The 19315-nt window shown below is 36.5% G+C and overlaps 1 long non-coding RNA gene across 4 annotated transcripts in view; it reads right to left on the reverse strand.

The window, feature by feature from the left end:
• The window catches only part of LOC100992704 (uncharacterized), a 61477-nt gene that overhangs the window by 26808 nt on the left and 15354 nt on the right, over positions 1-19315 (reverse strand). For 2 of the 4 annotated variants that reach the window (XR_010110799.1, XR_010110800.1), the window contains exon 2: positions 6184-6995. The exons of the other annotated variants lie outside the window; for them this stretch is intronic. This is a non-coding gene — a long non-coding RNA (uncharacterized LOC100992704). The remainder of the gene's footprint in view (positions 1-6183; positions 6996-19315) is intronic. 4 annotated transcript variants of the gene reach the window in all.

Here is a 19315-nt window from a genome sequence, read left to right on the forward strand (position 1 = left end):
GCATTGCACTTTCACTGTAAACAGCTAGTAAACCAGAAAAAAAATACGTAAATCAAGTTTTCAGATATATCCAAGAATCTCAATGACTCCAAGCAGAAGAAACAATGAAAACCACTCTAAGGCAAATCATAATCAAATTGCTGAAAATCAGTGATAAAGAGAACATCTTAAATGCCCAGAGGAAAAAAGACACATTATATTCAGGGGGACAAAGACAAAACCGACAGCCAATTTCTTATCAGAAGCCATGCAGACCAGAAGATAATGAAAAGACCTCTTTAAAGTGCTGAAAGGAAACAGAACAAAATAAAACTGTCAACCTACAATTCTGACCCAGTAAAAATATCTTTCAAATACATAGGGAAAACATTGACTTTTTCAGATGAATTCTTTCAAGAGAATTTATCACCAGCAGTCCAGCACACACGTTCACATGAACACACACACAAGTACACATGCACGGGTACACATGTGCGAGTGCACGCACACACACCCACCCAACTGTAAAAAGAAGTTCTGCAGCCAAAGAAGAATGATACCAGATAGAAATATGGACCTACAGCAAGCAATGACAAGCAACAGAAATGGTAAATATGTGAACATATATAAAAAATAATTTTTCTCATTTTTAATTTCTTAAAAAGATATTTATGTCTGTTTAAAGCAAATAATAATGTATTATGAGGTTGATACTACATATATAGCCTTAAAATGTGTGACATAATAAGAGCATAAAGGATAGGAGGAGTATTATAATTTAAATGTCGACTATGACAAGTTAAAGATATGTACTAAAAATAAATCAGCAACTAAAAAAAATCGTCAAATAGTAGAAATTAAATACCCAATTAATAAGTTTTTTAAAAGAGAAAAAAGGGAAAGACCAGATGAGATAAATATAAAACAAATAGATGGTAGACATAAAACAAATGGTATCAATAATTACATTAATTCTAAATGCTCTAGACACTATAATTTTAAAGTATGTCAGACTGGATTTCTGAAAAAGCAGGATCCAACTATATGCTGTTTACAAGGAATCCACCTTAAATATAGAGACAGAGATTGGTTAAAAAGAAAAGAATATAAAAAGATATACCTTGTAAATATTACTCAAAAGAAAGGCAGAGTAGCTATATTATTATCAGCTAAAATAGACTTCAGAACAAGGGATATAGTAGATATAGAGAGACATTTCGCAATGATAAAGAAGTCAATTAATCAAGAAAATATAACAATCTTAAAGTACATGCATCTAATAACAGAGCTGAAAAATACATAAAGCTAAAACTAACAGAACTTGAAAGAAAAATATATAAACCTACAGTTATAGTTCGATATTCTAACACTTCCCTCTAGTAAATGAAAAAAATCATTAAGCATGTAGATGACCTAAACAACACTATCAATCAACTTGGCCTAATTGATATATATAGAACACTCTAACTAATACAGAATATCCATTCTTTTCAAGTGCCAATGGAACATTCACCAAGAAAAAATAGATTTTGGGTCACAAAAGAAGTCTCAATGAATTTTTTAAAAGTAAATCAAATAGATTATTTCTCTTACCAAAATTGCATTAAACTAAAAATTAATAACAGAAAGATATCTGAAAAAATCTCTAAATATTTAGAAACTTAAAAAAACCCTTCTAAACAATCATGGGCTGTAGAAGAAATCATAAATAATTTAAAATATATTTCAAAAATAGCCAGGCATGGTGGCATGCACCTGTAGTCTCAGCTACTCAGGAGGCTGAGGGGGGAGGATCACCGGAGCCTTTGAAGGTTGATGCCACAGTGAGCCATAATTGCAACAGTGCACTCCAGCATGGGTATCAGAGTGAGACTCTGTCTCAAAAATTTTTTTTTGAATCAAATGAAAATGAAAACATCAAAACCTCATTAACCATAGCTAAAGCAGTTCTTAGGGGGAAATTTATAGCATTTAATAATTATATTAAAAAAGAAGAAAGTTCTAAAATTAATGACTTAAGCATATACCTGAAGAAATGAGAAAAAGAAGAACAAATGAAACCTAAAATAAGCAGAAGGAAGGATATGACAAAATTTATGGTATTGTTCAATGCATACAAAATGAACAAACAAGACAAGATATCTTCTTTCAGCCCAACTTTGAAAAGATTAATCAAATTAATAAATTTTGTGATAGACTGAACTGGTCATATAGTTGTTTTGATTTCTCTGTCACTCACAGCAATCACCAACTCCAATCTTTGCAATGTTTTTCTCATCTGTTCAATGTTTTCCCTTAACAAAATCACTTCACCACTTGACTTTTGTATTACCTCCCAAAGAGAGATCACTGTCCATCTGACTTGTTTCCTTACCTCTAGACTCACCTTCCTAAAAATCCTTCATATATAAATTGGCTCATTTATTTATCCAAAAGTATTATGCAGCACCTACTATGTACCAAGTAATGAACTCTTCACTGAGGTGAATACAACATGGTTCCTGCTATCGAAGATCTATCAAACATCTCAGTCCAGTGAAAGAGATTGGCATTTACATAAATAAATGTAATTCAATAAAATCAGTATATTACACTTAACATATGTGAGTGTGTGTAGTAGTAGTAGTAATAGTAGTAGTAGTCCGTTCTCATACTGCTATAAAGAAATACCTGAGACTGGGTAATTTATAATAGAAAGAGACTTGACTCACAGTTCCACATGGCTAGGAAGTCCTCAGCAAACTTAGAATCATGGCAGAATGCAAAGAGGAAGCAAGGACCTTCTTCACATAGTGGCAGGAGACAGAAGAGCATGAGCAGGGGAAATACCAGATGCTTTAAAACCATCAGATCTCATAAGAACTCACTCACTATCACAAGAAGAGCATAGGAGAAACCACTCCCATGATCCAATCACCTCCCACCAGGTCTCTCCCTAGATAAGTGGGGATTATGAGGATTACAATTCAAGATGAGATTTGGGTGGGGACACAAAGCCTAACCATATCAGAAGGTTAAATGGTTTCAGGGTCTCAACACTGCCCTTTGTAGAAACTGGGAGCATAGTTAAGTGCACTGACTGAAAGGAAGAATACCTGGGTTCAAATCCCAGGGCCATCACTTACTAGGTGAGGGTTCTTGGGTGACTTCACCTCTGAATGTTTATTTTTTCGTCTGTAAAATGGTGAATTTAAGAATTAATAAGTTAATACATAAAATGTATGTAAACTGTTTAGAACATAGCTTGGCATATAGAATCCACTATATAATTATTCTTGGCTCTGGGTAACCTACTGCTCTGAACTGTCATTTCTTGATCTGAAAAAGGACACAAATTGATAACCTCTATGGTCCCTCACAACTGTAAATGTCAATGTTTTGAATCCTAATATTATAAAATCAAGCCATATAGTATCTCAAGAAACATATTCTAGTATATTGAAGTTTTATTTAAATCTATTGTTATTTAACAAAGCCTAACCATGTGAGAACAGCCTATTTTCTCCAGCTGAGAAGGCAGAGTTTAATTACATTCTAGTGATTTAAAGTAAGTTGAACAAATCTGTAAAATAAAAAGTTGGAAAGAAAGGTTTTAAATATAAACGTATAATCTGAATATATTGTCTCCATGGATGTATATTTATTCATTGATTTGCATAAGCAAATAAAACTAAATCAAGACCCACAGAAACAAAGCCATTTCAATACCAGGAGACTTCACTTATTTAAGCTGTATTTACCCTCATGAAGACTCCCACAAAGGGTGATATCATGCTGAATTTAACCATGCTAAGGAAGAGCATCAAGTTGCATTTTAACATTCAAAGCTTTGAAATACACATGCCATCACAGAAATACACATTTTGTAATTGACTAGGATTTAATCACTTGCACACTTTTATTAAAAGAACTATTTTTTAGTAGGCTTACTCTGAAAGAGTGTGAAATTATAGGTTCTAACTACACTAGACTAAATTCCTTGGTGGGCCTAAAACATTTTCTGTAAGAAAATTATCAAATACACTTTGGATTCCAACATGTTGGCTACAGTCAATTTTAATTATAAGCTTTTCAGATTTGCTTTTGAAAAAAATGGATCTCTTGGATAAATATGTAGCTGACATCTACAACTTAAAATCAGACAAACACTCAAGTGGATACTATTTTAAATAATATATGATTAATAATAGTCATTTGTTTCTTGAACTGTTACTGGAACTGCAGAATGCAGTCTGTCCCCTTATTTCAGAGAAACAGGTATGCTGTCTCCTATCCAACTAACCCCCTCACAATTATACCTGATAACCTTCCCTCTGTCACCCACTTTTGCCTAAAAATATGCTTAGGTTATATAACTATATAATATCTGTGTCTACATATCTATTTCTGAATCTCTATGTATAATTTATCATGTGTCCAAAATGGAATGTTTTTTTCTCCCCACCTCACTCCTTTCTCTCCTTATTTCTAATCTGAGTTAATGGCATCTCTACTCCTAATCATCCTATGTATGAGCTGTTCTTCATTCCTTTCTCACTTTCATCTTGACTTAATCAGCCACTAAACTCGGATGGCATTTTCCTCCTTAGTAACCCTGGGATTTAATCCTTTCTCACCACTTCCACTGCCTTAGGTTAGAATCTCCATATTCATCTCTTGCATGGATTTTATTCTTACCTGATTATAGTAATTTTTTACCTGATCTCTGTGTTCAACACAGTACTTTTCTTTCACATTATTCTGCACAGTTCACAAAGATTATTGTTCTTGTCATAACTGTTGCATCATATTGTAATTTTTGGTTTACATGTTTTGTCTTCCCTTCTGGATTTGGAGTCATTCACTACATTTGTGTCAAATGAACGAGCATGATGTTCACTATTTTCTTTAAAATAAAGATCTACTAAATTTGCTAAAATAAATTACACTTTCCTGGAGAATCAAACTGATGAAGAAAATTAGACCATTGAATCTAGCTATATTTTTCTTATTACTATTATATTTATTGTGACTCAGTTCTTTCCAAAACAGATGTTTTTTGTTCAATTTCTGTTTCTCTCTAGAGACAAGGTCTTGCTCTGTTGCCCAGGCTGGAGTGCAGTGGTATACTCATAGCTCACTGCAGTCTTGAACTCCTGGGTTCAAGTGATCCTCCATCTCAGCCTCCTAAAACTACAGGCATGTGCTATCACACCCGGCTAATCCAGTAAAGGTGTTCTTAACCTGGGATCCATAAAGACTTCTAAGAGATGTATGAACTTTCTAATATTTTATAGGAAACTTTTTGTATTATTTTTGTGGTGAACGACCATAGTTTTCACCATATTCTCAAAGAGGTCTGGGTTGCCTATGTGCTTAAAGCGCACTATGGTGGGTTTGTATCCCAGCTCCGCTACTTACTGACTGTCGTACCTTTGGCAAGTTCTTTTACCACTCAGTGTCTTACACAACTTTCTCATCTTTCAATTGGGGGATAATAAGAGTAATGGCCTCATAAGGTTTTTGCGAATATTTAACATGTATGTAAAGTCTTTAGCATACGGGCTAAGTGGCTATGTGGCTCTTGCTAGAAAAATGCCTATAATATTTTTTAAAATACAGAATTTAAAATTACTGTTACTGAAAACATAGGATTTAAAGGTAAAAAGATAGGTCAAAGTTGGAAATTTAGGTTTAGAAGTTAACATAGAAGCAGGGATTAAAATCACTAGATTGGGAGTGGTCCCAATGGGAGAAAGAATGAAGAGAAGGGCAAAGGGTTTTGGATTAAGCCCACAGTAAAGTGAAAAAGGAGGGAAAAGAGCTCATGAAGATCTTAGTGGACTCTTAAAATTTAATGCAAGAATTTTATTACGAAAGATACGAGGCCTGTGTAGTTCCAACACTTTGGAAGACTGAGGCAGGAGGGTTGTTTGAGGCAAGGAGTTCAAGACAAGCTGGCCAACAAAGCGAGACCCTGTCTCTAAAATAAGTAAAAATAAATTTTAAAAGGTACAATTAAGTCTTCCTTAAAACAAGGAAAATGAGGAATATGAAGGGACTATGAATTTTGTACTAGTTTTCTAGTAACAAATTACCACAAACTGGGTGGCTTAAAACAACAGAAAATTATTCTCTCACAATTCCAGGGGACAGAAGCCTGAAATCAAAGTGTCTGCAGGGTCATGCTCCTTCCAAAGGCTCTGGGGAAGAATCCTTCCTTACCTCTTGTTTCCAGTGGCCTCAGGCAGTCCCTGGTATTCCATGGCTTAGAGCTGCGGCATCACTCCAGTCTCGTCTTCCTTCTTCACATAGCCATTTTCCCTCTGTGTGTCTCTATGTCCAAATTTCCCTCTTCTTTTTATGATACCAGTCATTGGATTTAGTGCCCACTCTAATCTAGCGTGACCTCATCTTAATTGGATTACATCTACGAAGACCCTGTTTCCAAGGAAGGTCACATTCATAGATTCCTGATGGACATGGATTTTGGGGGAACAGTTTTCAACCAAGTACAAAAAACTTCAGCTGCTTCAGAGTTCAGATAAAGTTATGAAGAATAGCTCAGAGATCTCTACATAGGATAATTAGGTGTAGAGTTGCCATTAATTGAGATTGGAAATAGGGAGAGAAGGGAGTTGAGGTGGGGATTTAAAAAACCATTTCATTTGGACATGCTGAATTTAAGATGGGATTGGGACATCAATATAGGGATGCATAGTAGTTGAAAATGTTGATTAGGAGTTCAGATAAAAGACTGGCCGGGCGCGGTGGCTCACGCCTGTAATCCCAGCACTTTGGGAGGCTGAGGCGGGCGGATCACGAGGTCAGGAGATCCAGACCATCCTGGCTAACACGGTGAAACCCCGTCTCTACTAAAAATACAAAAAATTAGACGGGCGTGGTGTTGGGCACCTGTAGTCCCAGCTACTCGGGAGGCTGAGGCAGGAGAATGGCGTGAACCCGGGAGGCAGAGCTTGCAGTGAGCCAAGATCGCACCACCGCACTCCAACCTGGGCGAAAGAGTGAGGCTCCATCTCAAAAAAAAAAAAAAAAAAAAAAGACTGAGGTAAATATTCTGAAGTAAAAGATATACTATGAACACAGTTGAAGAAGTGAAATGGATGAATTATATAGACAGTGCATGATGAATAAAATGATAAAAGGATTTGTAATCAGAGTTCTCCAGGAAAACAGAACAAATGTAGTTGGTCCTCCGTATTGGTGGGTTCCACATCTGCTGATTCAAAAAACTATGGATTGAAAATATTTGAAATATTGTATCTGTAGTGAACATGTACAAGCTTTTTTTCTCTTGTCATTATTGCCCAAATAATATGGTATATTTACATAGTATTTACATTGTCTTGGTTATTATAAGTAATCTAGAGATGATTTATACAGGAGGATGTGCATAGGTTATATGCAAATACTATGCCATTTATATCAGGGACTTGAGCTTCCTTGGCTTTTGGTATCGTAGGGAGGACATAAAACCAATCCCTCATAAATACTAGGGCATAATTGTATCTGTATCTGTATCTGTACATGTATACGTATATGAGAGTGTGTACTTTTTTAAAGAGATTTATTTAAAGGAATTGGCTTGTGTGGCTGTAGGGGCTGACAGTTTGAAACCTGTAGGGCAAGAAGTCTGAAATTTTTAAGGTGGGCTGATCAGCAGGCTGGAAACCCAGAAACTCAAGCAGGAGTTAATGCTGCAGTTTTGAGACAAAATTTCTTCTTCCCTAGGAATTCTCAGTTTTTGCTCTTAAACCCTTCCAACTGAGTGCATACAACCTACTGCATTATCTCCTTTAAAGTCAACTGATTGTAGACGTTAACCTTATCTACAAAATACTTTTCACAGCAGCATCTAGATTAGTGTTTGATTAAATAACCAAATACTACAGCCTAGACAAGTTGACACATAAAACTAACTTTCACAGGAGTAAAGAACAAATCTAACAATTAACAGGAAAACAAAGGTATAGAAATACAGATGCACCTCAATTTATGATGGGATTCTGTCCCAATAAACCCATCATAAATTGAAATTGTCTTGAGTTGAAAATGTATTTAATACACCTAACCTACTGAACATCATAGCTTAGCCTAACCTACCTTAAATGTGCTCAGAACACTTAAATGAGCTGTCAGTTGAGCAAAATCATCTAAGACAAAGTTTATTTTATGTGTTGAATAGCTCATGTAATTTACTGAATACTGTACTGAAAGTGAAAAGAAGGGATACTCAAAGCACACCTTTTCTAAACATGTATCACTCACCATCATAAAGTTAAAAATCATAAGCTGAACTGTTGTAAGTCAGGGACTGTCTGTACTGATAAGTAGTAGTCAGAAGGGCAGAGAACTTGAAGAAAGGGATCAGAGAAGCCAAAAGGCAGAGATCATCAAGATGATCAACCGTGTCAAGCCCTATTAAGAGGTCACATAAGTTAAGAGCCTAAATCTCTTCATGGAATTTGACACTTAGTTAATTGTGACCTAGCATGATCTGCTTCAGTATAGTTTAGAGAAGGAAGCAGGATAGCAATGAGCTGATAAATGAAAGGGAGTTGAGGGAGTAAGGACATTATTGCAATACATTTGTAGAAACAATAATTGAAATGTTCTAAAAACCATTTTCCCTTCCTTCTACCACCAAATTATTTGGGTCTTCCCCCAGGGCTAAAACCACTCCCTGAGGGGATAACCCAGCAACAGGTGCAGTCACGGCTGTTTAGATGCCAAGCATTATGGAAATTAGTTTCATGTCACAGATGACAAATTAGACATTATTAGTAATACTTTAAGATATATTAGAGAATCCCTAGAAATTTTTTTAATTATTTTGTATAAAGACATGGAAATATATTCATTATCAAATAATATTACTTTAAAAAGTTAGCTGTCATCTATATTCTTTTCTGGTATCAGGAAAGATTGCAACTATCTGTGACATGCCCAGTTTTGTTAAGTGGTCATACTTAAAGTCTGGCTGGTTAAAAAGAAACACACTTCATATAGAGTACACTTAGGACAAATGGGTGCATAGGATTATTTCATCATGATTAAATAGAACTTAAATTGGTTGTTTATCAAGGTAAATATTCATTTGTCTCTAATGCAGTCAAGAAGAACTATTACTTGGAATAAAAATGCCATCTAAAATACTTAACTTTCACAATTGGTAGAAAGTTTTTTGACACATAATCTTAATATCTATTCAGTAAGATAATAATCTTATGTATGTTTCTTCTTAACTAAAAATATATATACAAATTATTTTGGCCTCCCTAAGGCCAAAACTATTATCTGAGAGGCTTCTTCTAGCAATCATGAGAAAGTCCATCGGCTCTATAAATTAAAATTTACAAAATATTTCTTGTGTTAAGAGTGACCTTTCTGAGCCTCTCCTGGCTATGAAAGGTCACTCTTAACCTCAGACTTACAGCTATTGTTATCAGTCCTCCACATTAAACAGCTGTTGTGTTTGGATGAAAGCACTGAGTCTAATTTCTACCAAAAAGAACTGACCATTTCTGAGCCTTTTTCTATTTGTAATCAGTCAAAAATTGCTGAGTGTACATTACATGCAAAATACCATGCTAAACATGGTGGAAAGAGGACCGCATGAGTGGTGGCAACCAAAATGCAATGATAAAATACAATCCTCCTTACAAAGATTATGATTAATCTGTTTGGTTCCTTTCACTTGAATGCAGCCAGGCCTAAAATGTAGTTGGCATTGAAGATAAAGATAAAAGTAAGACAATAATCAAGTCCTCTGACTTTCAAGGATTTACATCTAACTTTAATCTATTTATTGATCTGATTCAAGGAAATAGAATCTTAGCATATTAAAGTTGAAGGACCCATAGATAGGCAAAATAACACAGTGGTTAAAAGCTTTGGAACCAGATAGAGTCAGGGTCAAATCCCAGAGTTAACACTCTGAATTTTAGTTTCCTCATTAATAAGATAGGCAATATCACACACACACACACACACACACACACACACACACACCAATTGTGAAAACTTAAAGCATCTAGTGTGGTTCCTAGTATATGGAAGATAATCAATAAAATATAGTGGTTATTATTATTAGAACATATATAGTCCAAACCTCTCATCTACTAGATGGTAACATTGAGTCTCCAAAAGCATGTCTAAGGCGAGTGGCAGACAAGTTAGGAATAAATTCAGAATGCTTTAACTGGGGCAGGCTTCACTCTGAGAACTAAGCATTTCCTCAAAGTGTGCTGGTGCGCATTTCATATATTCCACATTAGTCTAAACATTCAAAACATTTATTTAATTCTTAATACTTTACCTAAAATAACAATAAGCCACACTTTACTTCTTTTCAAGATCTGCACAAATACCAATATTTGGTCTCAGAGTCAGCAACTATTTAATATCATAATTCTTTCCACTGCTTTTCATTAGAACATGGTTTTCTTTAAAAAGCTAGACTTTATAGAAAAATACACCTGTTTCAGTATACTTTCAATTGTCTTTAAGTCTACCTTCCCATTTGTCCTTTGTTTTTCTGCTTTTCTCTTCCACTACTCTTTATCATAATATAGAAACACAGTATATTCCTCCGCTATTGAGGAATGTATTGCACTGATTTACCTTCACTATTCCCCTTGGCTCATCTCTATTTTCAGTACTGATGGATCACATCGGTACAAGTGTAGCTGAACTATTGATATATGGGCCAGCTTTTGACTTTCAGGGCACCCAAAGGAAAATGATGAGGTGCAGAGATTACCTGGAGGCCTGGGTCTGGCAGTGGAAGAGATATCTGAAGGGGCAGTCAAGTAGTCCAGGCCCTTAGGCCTTACTGGAATGATCTATCCTTCAGACCCTACTGTATTTCAGCCTGTAAATCCTAAACTGCTTTTCTATCCCCTTCTCACTGATCTCTGAAATATGGGGTACTCTGGACAGAGCTTAAATTTTGAAATCGGTTGAACTAGGTTCAAAAACTGAGTGTCAGACACTTACTAGCTTTGTGTCTGTGATCAAGCTGCTTAACCTTTCTAAACCTCAATAGACTCAACAGTAAAAGGGAGCTTAAACCTATTTACCAGAGTTATTATTATGGTTAACTGAGATAATGAACATAAAACATCTAATTGATAGTACGCTCCTCTCATGATCCTAATTTTGACTTGACAGTTTGATGCTGATCTCCTGTATCATTTTTATTACTCATTTAGTTATAGGCATTTAATTTATGATGAAGGTAAATTGAAGAGAACATGATTTATTGATTTTCTTTTTAGACAAGCAGCTTTCCATTTGGAAATTATTTTTTACCCTATCACATAACATGCCATTTTAAAAAATAATGCAATATGTATAATGGTATCCAGAGGTACTAGTTAACTAAAGTGCTAAGCAAGATCTTTGCTCTAGATTAGTCCTAGGAATATTTTGATTGTAAGTTATGTGAATACCAAGTTTTTGTTTTATTTTGCTAAATAAATTTACACAGTGAAATGCACAGATTTATTTTATTATTTTATTTTAGATTCAGGGGGTACATGTGCTTGTTTGTTACATGGTATATTGCATACTAGTGAAGATTGGGCTTCTAACATGCCCATTACTCAAATGGTGAACACTGTACCCGATAGGTAATTTTTCAACACTTGTCCCCCTCCAACCTCCCCCTTTTGGAGTCCCCAGTGTCTATTACTTCCATCTTTATGTCCATGTGTATCCATTGTTTAGCTCCCACTTATAAGTAAGAACATGCAGTATTTGTTTTTCTGTTTCTGAGTTAGTTTACTTAGGATTATGGCATCCAGCTCTATATTGCTGCAAAGGACATAATTTCATTCTTTTTTGTGGCTGCAGAAATGCAATCTTAAGTGCAAAACTGGATAGGTTTTGACAAGTGGATACACACATATAACCAATAACCAATCAAGATTATCACTCTGGGGCTTGGCACAGTCGCCAGCCTGTAATCCCAACACTTTGGCAGGCTGAGGCAGGAGGATCACTTGAGCCCAGGAGTTTGTGACCAGCCTGGGCAATATAGTGAGATCTCATCTCTACAAAAAAATTTTCATAAAAAGATTAGCCAGGTGTGGTGGCTTGTACCTGTAGTCCCAGGTACCCAGGAGGCTGAGATGAGAGGATTGCTTGAACCTGGGTCGAGGCTGTAGTGAGCCAGGATTGTACCACTACACTCCAGCCTGGGTGACAGAGTGAGATCCTGTCTTGGGAAAAAAAAGGGGGGGGTATCATCCTGGAAATTTCCCTAGAGCACCTTTCCAATCAAGCCTCACCCCTGTAGGCAACCGCTTACTCCATCAGCATAGGTTAGTTTTGCCTTTCACATTATAAAATTTCACATAAACAGGATCAAACAGTATTTATTCCCTTGCATCTGGCTTCTTTTGATCAATATAATCTTTCTGATATTCAGTCATCTTTCAGATTGTATCAGTTGATCATTTTTAAATAGCTTATAGTATTCTGTCACATGATTGTATCGCATATATATTTTTAATCCATTCTCCTTCTGATTGGTATTTCCATTGCTTTCAGTTTGAGGCTATTACGAATAAAACTGCTACAAACACTCTTGTGCAAGTCTTTTTGTGAGCACATGTATTCACTTCTCTGAATAAATACTAGGAGTCAAATGAGTTAGGCCACAGAGTATACGACAATTAACTGCTAAACAGGTTTCCAAAGTCCTTTCACCATTTTACACTATGCCAGTTATGTATGAGAATTAATTTTAGCCTTGTTATATTAATTTGCATTTTTCTAATAACTAATGATGCTGCACACCTTCTTCCTGTGATTACATACATGAATATATCTTCTCTGGTGAAGTGTCATTCAAGTCATTTTAAAAATTGGGTTGTCGTATTTTTAAGCAGTAGAATTTATTTATTTGGATGTAAGTCCTTTGTCAGATACACATAGTTTGAATATTTTATCTCAATCTCTGGCTTGACTTTTTTCTTGCAATATATTTTGGTAAGCATCTTTTAATTTTAATGAAGCCCTGTTTATCAATTTTTTTCTTTTAGGGTTAGTGCTTTTTGCCCTCTGTAATAAATTGTTTTTAAATTTGTTCTTTAGCTTAAAAAAGTAATAGTTAATGAATAAGAATGTATTTCTACTAAAAGAAAAATTCAGTAAGATATTTTGTGAATAAATTTTAGATCAAACATGTATTATACCTTAAAGTTTGCACTATTTCATTGTTTTAAAGTTTTAAACACAAAGATTCAAAGTGGTCACAAAGAATAGCAGAATTAAAGTAATTTAATTTCTATTTCTTTGCCTTTACAATAACTGTGCTATTGTTTATTTTGAATCTATTACTTAAACAAAGGATTATGTAGAATTATCACATGGGTTAGAGAGTCGAACTAAATCTGAAGAAAACTCAAACTATTTCTAACCATTATAAATCCTAAACCAGAGTTTGGTGAACTTTTTCTGTAAAAGGCCAGATAGCAAATATTTTAGGCTTTGCAAGCATTATGGTCTCTGTACAACTACTCAGCTCAGTTGCTATAGTGTGAAAGCAGCCACAGACAACACATAAATGAATGAGCATGACTGTGTTCTAACAAAACTCCATTTATGGACACTGATATTTGAATTTCATAACAATTTTTACATCACTAAGTACTGTCGTTTTTATTTTTTTAAATCATTAAAAAATATAAAAGGCCGCGCTTGGTGGCTAACGCCTGTAATCCCAGCACTTTGGGAGGCCGAGGCGGGCAGATCACGAGGTCAGGAGATCAAGACCATCCTGGCTAACACGGTGAAACCGTCTCTAATAAAAATACAAAAAACTTAGCCGGGCGTGGTGGCAGGCGCCTGTCGTACCAGCTACTGGGGAGGCTGAGGCAGAAGAATGGCGTGAACCCCGGAGGCGGAGCTTGCAGTGAGTGGAGATCGCGCCACTGCACTCCAGATATACATACCATTCTTAGCTCATGGGTTGTACAAAAACAGGCAGTAGGCAGATCTGGCCCAGGGGTTATAGTTTGCTGTCCCATGGCCTAGAGAAAGTTGTTTCTGTCAGTGTTCCTTGTTGTCCCCTTTTGTGAGAAAGGTTTATTTCTAGTTCACCCCAAACGTGCTGGTAAAGCCATTTGGGTACAGATCTCTTTACAACAGAGGTATCATTAGATTCTTCGGTAGGCTTTAGACTTTGTCACCTGCCTCAATGTGCAAATTGAGCTCAGGGTAAAGAAAGAGGATTTTGCACAAATCCCTGGAAAAGGCAGCTCGAGTCCTACCTTATCTCTCTGGGTTTCTGTATTCATTTTGCTTTTGACCTGTGAATTTCTTAAATTTCTTCTCAGCTCAGTTACATATTTCTTCCAGCATCTGTGGCCATTTTCAGTAGCAGAATTATTCAGGGTATTTTGCCATCCTGCTAGAAACAGTGACCCTCCAATCACAAGTGATTTTTACTCACATTACTTAAATCACTGTGTTTGTCCACCCTCTTTTCTTACCTTACATAATTTTTCAAAGTTTTGGAGGCTAATGTCTTAGAGAGACTTTTCAATTCCTTCCCAGGAATTATACTTTACACTCGGGCTTTCTTAATAAGAAAGTGTCACTATTGGTACAATGAGTTTAATTGGGCTACTTAGGATACCTATAATGCAAGCAGAAACTTTAATCAAGTTTTAATTAGTTTAATTGTAAATGAAACCTAGACATACTTGTCTATTATAAATAATAGATTTTAAATTTATTAAATCAGTAATATCAAATAATAGGAAATAACACTTAATGGATAAAGATTACTCTATTGAATCTGTTTGATGTAGGTAGAATTTCACAGACCATCAGCTTTATAAGGATCATTCAGTTTTATTTTCTTAACTGTCCACACTAACACAATTTCTGAAACATTCACCAAATAAAATATGTGTAATCTACTTTAGAGACAGTTGCAAATTCTGATAAATTCTTCCTGTATGAATAACCTCTAGCAGACTTTTCCAAATGGAAATTAATGCTGTCAACTCAATTTTATAGTGCCATTCAGACTTCTAATCTGTACATGAATTCCAAATTCTTTGGACTTTTCTTAATGATCATATGTTTAAAACAGATAAATGAACAAGAATTCTGGACTACCAATATAATTTAGGTTTTGCAATTTTAGTTTTGATGGTCAGATCTGTTTTTTATTTTAGGTGATCAAGGCTGTTATTGTAAAGAAGGTACTGTAATCCCAGCACTTTGGGAGGCTGAGGTGGGCGGATCACTTGAGGTCAAGAGTTTTGAGACCAGCCTGGCCAACATGGTGAAACTCCGTCTCTACTAAAAATACAAAAATTAGCCGGGTATGGTGGCATATTCCTGTAATCCCAGCTCCTCAGGAGGTTGAGGCAGGAGAATCGCTTCAACCCAGAAGGCAGAGGTTGCAGTGAGCAGAGATGGTGCCACTTCACTCTAGCCTGGGTGGCAGAGCTAGACTCCATCTCATAAAAAAAAAAAAAAAAAAGCATGTAGCTGGCCTTTGTCCCTGGTCCCTAGGAGAGAGACTGTAAGTTCTTGAAATTTCTCCATGATCAGAGTGTCTTCATTATTTATGGTGGGCTAATGATAGTTTAATCTAATGTGATGACTCAAGATGGGGGCTGGACATTCCAGAAAGGGCAACCATGTAATTAGAAGGTTGGTACTTTCAGCCATGTGATACCAGCCTGACCTGCAGGGAGGGAAGAAGTATGGAGGTTGAGTTCCACTGCATGGTTATGATTCAGTCAATCATACTTACATAATAAAAGCCCAATAAAAACTCCAAACACCAAGGTTCAGGTAAGCTCCCCTGGTTAGCAATTGTCGCACAACAATCTACCAGAAGATGATGAATTTTAACTCCATGGAGAGAGGACATGGAACCCTCATATTTGGGCCCTCCCAGACCTCATACGTGTTTCTTCTTTTGGCTGGTTCTGATATGTACTCTTTTTGATATAATAAAAGTTTTATCATAATTATAGTGCTTTCCTGTATTCTGTAAGTCTAATAATTCTTGTTAATGATTGAAACTGAAGGGTTTGTAGCTATCCTCATGTATTTGTAAACAGCTGATCAGAAGTGAGAGTACCCCTGGAAGCCCCCAGGCTTGTGGCTGGTGTCTGAAATGAGGGCAGTCTTGTGGAGAACTATGCCCTTCACCTATGAAGTTTAGCTTACCTCTGGGTAATTCAGGTCAGAATTGTATTGCAAAGGCTTTATCATATTATTATCACTTGTAGTTACATTTACCCTGAGGTACTTTCTCATATCTCTAAGTTCATATAGGAGTTGTGGCCATTTTAAAAGGGTGAACCTATTTTGCATTATACAATGAAAAAGAAACCACTGTAATTGCAGGTACTATTGATTATTTTTGAAGTAAATTAAATACAGACATTATTCATCGAACAAACTTTTATTAAATATGTTCCACAGTTACATTCTACTTGTCAGGATACAAAGATAAAGCACATAATTCCTGCTGTCAGAAAGCTTATAGTTTAGGAAACACTCAGAGAAACCATTATAGTTGAATGAGTCAGTGCTATAAAAGAAATACGAAATAGGAAGAATAGCAATGTCAGATGAGTGGATGGGGAAGAAAAGCAGAGGCTTGGAAGTAGTGACATCAGGTTTCAAGAATGAGAACTGCACAGGAGGAAAAGGTCAGAGGGGGGAAAGTGGGTAGCATGCAAGGTAGACAGTAGAGTGTTCCCTGAGACCTGATATAAAGTTGACTAGCACACAGGAGAGGCAAAAGTTGTGGTTTCACAGAAACACTGGGGCCAGATCATAAATTGACTTAAATACACTGTGTACATATACTTAAATACATTTTATCTTGAATGTAATGGGGAGCACTGAAATGTTTCAAGCAGAGGAATAAAATAAAGATGTGTTTCAGAAAAAGAAATAATTTTGGGAGCAGTGATGAAGATGAAGATTAAATGTCAGATGAGACTGGAATCAGTCTTAGGAAGTGATGAAGCAATTCTGGAGGAAAGAAATAAGGTCTTGGAATTACAATAGGAAGAGGAAAAGGGAAATCAGAAAGAAAAGCATATACAGTGGGAAAAGGGGAGTTCAGTTTTGCACACACAGTATTGAGGTGCTGTGGAAAATGCAGTTGAATATATGGGATGGCAGCTCAGGAAAGAAATCCCAAGCAAAAAAACATATGAAACTCATAACTTTAGCTGGGCATTACGTGGCTCACGCCTGTAATCCCAGCACATTGAGAGACTGAGGCAGGAAAATCACTTGAGGCCAGGAGTTTGAGACCAGCCTGGGTAACATAGTGAGAACCCATCTCTGCCAAAAAAATAAAAGGTAGCCTAGTATGGTGGCATGCACCTGCAGTCCCAGCTACTGGGGAGGCAGGAGAATCACTTTGGCTCATGAGTTTGAGGCTGCAGTGAGCTGATCGTACTACTGCATTCTGGCCCAGGTAACAAAGTGAGACTCTGTCTCAGAAAAAAAGGAAGGAAGGAAGGAAGGAAGGAAGGAAGGAAGGAAGGAAGGAAGGAAGGAAGGAAGGAAGGAAGGGAGGGAGGGAGGAAGGGAGGAAGGGAGAGAGGGAAAGGAATGAAAGGAAGGAGAAAGAAAGAGAGAGAGGGAGAGAGGGAGGGAAAGAAAGAAAGAGAACGGAAGGAAGAAAGGGAGGGAGGAAGGAAGGAAGGGAGGAAGGAAGGAGAGAAAGAGGGAGAGAAAGAGAGAGAAAGAAAAAAGTAATAATTTTAGAAGTGATTTTGGAGCCATGGGAGTAAATAAGATCACCAAGTAGAAATTTTGTAGAGTGAGGGAAGAATAAGATCTAGAATGGAATGCTGAGAATACCAGTAGTTGAGGAGTAGACTAACTTAGAACAGATAGAAAGAAATTCAAGAGAGAATGGTGTCAGATAAACCATGGAAGGATTAGTCAACAGAATCAAAACATGCAGAGAGATCCAGTAGCAGACTGTCCCTATTTTAATAATATGTAGATCATTAGAGTTCATGGCAAAAACAGTTTCACTGTAGTAGGGGTAGAAGTCAGATAAAATGAATTAAGAAAACAGCAGAGATGATGAAGAATTTGAGATGATCTCTGAACATTTCTTCAAAACACTTGTGATGAAAAGGAAAAGTATTAAGAAATAGTTAGAAATGGGCAATGATTAGAGGGCAGTTGTTTTGATTATTTTTAAGATGGAAGTATTCTAATATGCTGAAGGGTAAAAGTCAGTGGGGAAGGAGTAGCTGAAATTATGGAAGAGGATAACAGGTCTCTGTGAAAGTGGGAGAAGAAATTCAGAAAAGGGGTAGAGGGATCTGTGTTTGGCAAGATGAGGAATACTGTATTCTGAGTGAAAATAAAACAAAACAATGGTGGGAAGGGTGCTAGAAAGAGAACACTTAAATTAAAACTGGAAGATGGAATTCACTGACAATGGAAATACTATTGAGCCTGCTAATCTTTGAAAATGATACAAACCAAGTAACAATTTACATACATTCTCTACAGAGGAATATCATGCATAAATAAACCAAAGAGTAAGAAACAGTTCCATGCTGTGTTTCCTTTTAACTATTGAAATGAATATGTAGGTTATGAAAAGTTTCATAAAAAGTCCATGAAAATGGAATAAATTCATCCTGTAACTAAAATTTTACAATAGAACTGATATGGTTTGGCTCTCTGTCCCTACCCAAATCTCATGTTGAATTGTGATCCCCAGTATTGGAGGTGGGGCCTGGTAGGAGATAATTGGATCATGGGGGTGGTTTCTAATGGTTTAGCACCATTCCTCTAGTGCTGTCTTGTGATAGAGTTCTCACAAGATCTGGTGTTTTTTAAAAGTGTATAGCACATCCCCCTTCTACCCCCTCTCTCCTGCTCCGGCCATGTGAAGAACATGACGGCTTCCCCTTTGCCTTATGCCATGACTGTATGCTTCCTGAGGCCTCCCCAGAAGCAGAAGCCTGTGCAGTCTGCAGAACTGTGAGCTGATTAAAACTCTTTTCTTAATAAATTATGCAGGTTCTGGTATGTCTTCATAGCAATGTGAGAATGGACTAATATAGAGAATTAGTACCAGGAGTGGGGCACTGCTATAAAGATAGCTGAAAATGTGGAAGTAACTTTGAAGCTGTGTAACAGGCAGAGGCTGGAACAGTTTGGAGGGCTCAGAAGAAGATAGGAAGATGAGGGAAAGTTTGGAACTTCCTAGAGACTTGTTGAATGGTTCTGACCAAGATGCTTATAGTGATATGGACAGTGAAGTCCAGGCTGAGGTAGTCTCAGACAGAGATGAGGAACTTATTGAGGA

Source organism: Pan paniscus, chromosome 1, assembly GCF_029289425.2.
Source record: "Pan paniscus chromosome 1, NHGRI_mPanPan1-v2.0_pri, whole genome shotgun sequence".
NCBI classification, from domain to species: Eukaryota; Metazoa; Chordata; class Mammalia; order Primates; family Hominidae; genus Pan; species Pan paniscus.